Here is a 3602-nt window from a genome sequence, read left to right as displayed (position 1 = left end):
AAAAAAAGGAAAAAGAGAATTTTCTTCGAAATTTACATTTCAGGAAAACAACAATGTATTTGCCATATCCACTTATTAGAAAGTCGCATATGTAAGCACATATTTTTCAAACCAATCACAAAAGAAAAGATAAAATATTAATTACAAAAACTAAACTCGAAAAACGCTGACGACGATACAGGTTTTCCAAATTCTGAAACAACCAAAAGAATGGGAATGATGGATTCTTTGGAAAAAGCTATAGAAAACCTGGCACATCGTCAAGTTTCACACGCAAATATTTGTCGCCTCGAACTAGCAGTTATTTAGGCGCAGGTTTGATTTACGACCCTTTAAGAAACCGCCTGTAACTTGAAAAAACACTACTTTTTATTAAATATAATGTTCCATTTTTTAAATTCAGTCGTAAATAAAAGAAACATTATTAAAAATTGCTAACTTTTAAATTTTTTACGTAACTTAATTTCTTAAAAATACTTGACATCCGCATTCGCATCCGCGGATGTCTAAAATTCCGCATTCACAACATCCCTACTCTGTATGTTCTCTACACCCTGCAGGAAATGTATCTAACTATAAGCTAACTTTAAGTTGATTAGGAAGGAGCTAAAAGTCACTTATTATCTGTATATTTTCTTTGACGAAAGTTAACTATATTTCTATGGCGATGTCCGCGAAATAGTCATGGGTGGTTTACCTCTGCATTAGATGTAGTCAAAGGTGTTTACCTCTGCATTTGATGTAACTAACTTGTAACTAACTACACAAACATTTGTCCAAACGCGTAAAAAAAAACAATATCCTTCATTACTTGTCAACTAGTTTCAAGCTAGCTTTTTGAAGCTAGCTACAAGTTATATATATTATAGAAATCCCGCAAAAAAGCTAACTACAACTGGGTTATTTTTTATCAATTGATATTTTTTTTCTGCAGCAAAAGAAATACAAAATTTTAAAAGTTAAGTTATTGGGATAATTTATGTCGCTGCAATAATCTTATTAACCGTTATTTTAAATTACGGAGTTCTTAAGATTTTTTGCGGATTACATATTGAAAACAAGGTTGGTCTACTTTTTTCCAAAAGTTTAACTGATCAACTCGAACCAGAACGGGTCTTTTTGACCCAATGTTTAAAAAAAGGGCTTATAGATGGTTAAAATTTCCACTAAAATGTTAATTTTTCTAAAGAGAACCGAATGTAGTGTAAAATAACACTAATTATTACCAAAAAGGGGGAACTGCAGAAAACATTGCGTTGCGAGGGAGCAAAGCCTTCCTGGGGTTTGACCACCACTAAGGAATGCTAACGTAATTTTCACACAGTCACCTAGTACTTGTATACGTACGAGTATGTGGGACCCAAAAATAAAATAACTTACGAATGTAAAAATTAGCAAAAAAAGTTTTTGCTCTTTATTGAACGTCTGTTTAAAATAGTTAAAAAAAATACTCAAGTAAATCAACTTGTCTTTGTTTTATCTCTAATTATTGAGGAGTTAGATGGAATGAGTTAGATGAACAGAAGCTGCTTCTGTTAAAACAGCTTTCTGAGATATTGGCGTTAAAGTTTTCGATGTGATGTAACTTTCTTGTTGTTGTAGTAAAAAAGTAGTATTATTTGTAGTATTGGAAAGAGTTGTCTGCTGCGGAAAAAAATCCTTAGATTACCAGTATTCGACTCTAATTTAACAGTAATAAACGCTTTCGATCGAAAAATATGTTACCTATGTTTTTCTGAGTTACGCTCTTTTTGGAAAAATAAAGGAGATCATATTTTTGTCCAGTGGCCCAAATTATGCAAACAACTCCTTTAAAAAGTAATATTCATTTCGTAAAATTTGTTTTTATAAACGAGTAGTATTTAGTTCCTTCAAACGATGTATTTCAATGTACATACATCATGAAAATTTTGTACAAAATTTCTTAGGCGCTGAACGCCGCCGCCGCCGCCGCCGCCGCGCCGATAGTTTCGTAACTCGGCGGCGGCGCGTGAGGAATGAGAAAAATCGGCGGCGGCGGCGGCGTGGCTCGGCGGCGTATACCTCTAGTACATATCCAAAGCTTGGAGGGAGGTCAAGGTGGTATTTATTCCAAAATAAGGGAAGCTAGACCACTCCTCTCCAAACGATTTTCGACTAATAAGTCTCGCATCGTTCATACTAAAAACACTTGAAAGACTTAAGGTACTGGCCCAATGCAGGCTTGCTTTGCTTGCTTCGCTCCGAGAAGTGTCAAAAATTATTTGGAACATACTGAAATGTATAAAGGCTGGCCAAATGGCAGCTTTTCTTCACTTGCTTTAAGCGCCTCAAAGTTTTAAATAGACAAATGTTTTATTTGAAAGCGTTTTGTAGGCTTTTGACAAAGAAGCATGTTCCTGTTCAAAATACATAAATTCAAACAAAAATTTGCTTACTTAATTTAAAAAAAGCAATTCGAAATCAAATATAACATATCGTTATATTATAGTAAAAAATTGCAAAGCTCACTTTTACAAATTTTACACGAGAGGAAAAAACTTCTTATAGCTCTTCTTCAAGTAAATTGCTTTTTTAAGTTATAGTTTTTTTAGTAACTGTAGATATACATATGTATGTGTCATTACTGCCAGTTTTTTTAAATACAAACATTATTTCGCATTAATTTAAAAATAAATCTGAAAGTTTTTGATACATCTTCTTGAGTTTTCTAGGAAAACAATAATTAATGATGAGGGAACAGATATTGACTTTTCAACCAGAGAGCTGGTTACTTTGACAGCGTTTCAAGCCGTCATTCGGCCAAACAAGTTTTCAAACTAAATCAAAGCAAACTAAAGTCAGCAAGGCACCCAAATCAAGCCTGCATTGGGCCAGCGCCTTTATTGAACTATGCATTAGGGAAAATACTCCCATCCACACAATGGATATAATGCAGCATGCCTATCGTAAGGGCGGATCTGTCGATAGCACTTTCAACGAAATGGTCGGTACTATTGACAAGTCACTGATCAACAGGTAATACACCCTAGCCAGCTTCTAAGATATTTAGGAGCCTTTCAACAACGTCGAAACGGAAGCAATAGTAAGGCCCTGGAGAGGCGCCGATCCAGCAGTATATAGTTGTGGGGATGGACTTGATGCTGAAAAGCAGTGTAATCAACACGGCTGTATGCACAGGGTCCGTGGTTAGAACAACAAGGGGAACTCCTCAGGGAGGGGTGTAATCTCACCTGCTGTGGATATTGGTGCTAAATGAACTATTAAAAAGCTTTAAAGTTAGGAGAACGAATATAGTTGCCTACGCTGATGACTTGGTTATACTAGTTTCTTGCCAACAATTAGGGTCGGTTGCTCAAGGCCTGGTTGACACTAATCATCGGATAACATCGTTATCACCGTTTTCGACTCCATGCATATAACACGGTGTCGGTAACGTCGATAACGATGTTTAACCGGGGATTTGTGTCAAGCTTTTGCAGAAGTCTCCCGGGAACTAAGCAGCTCTGAGACCCTCATCATCCGTGATTCCAATAATTCAAATGCTTATAAAAAACGTGGTTCCTTTTTAACAAAATAACAAGATTTTAATCCGAGTCGGCTGGCAACCACAGAGAAAAAAA

This window comes from Rhagoletis pomonella, unplaced genomic scaffold (genome assembly GCF_013731165.1).
Source record: "Rhagoletis pomonella isolate Grant_MI unplaced genomic scaffold, Rhpom_1.0 Rhpom_scaffold_00008, whole genome shotgun sequence".
NCBI lineage: Eukaryota > Metazoa > Arthropoda > Insecta > Diptera > Tephritidae > Rhagoletis > Rhagoletis pomonella.
Note: the sequence above shows the minus strand (reverse complement) of the source record.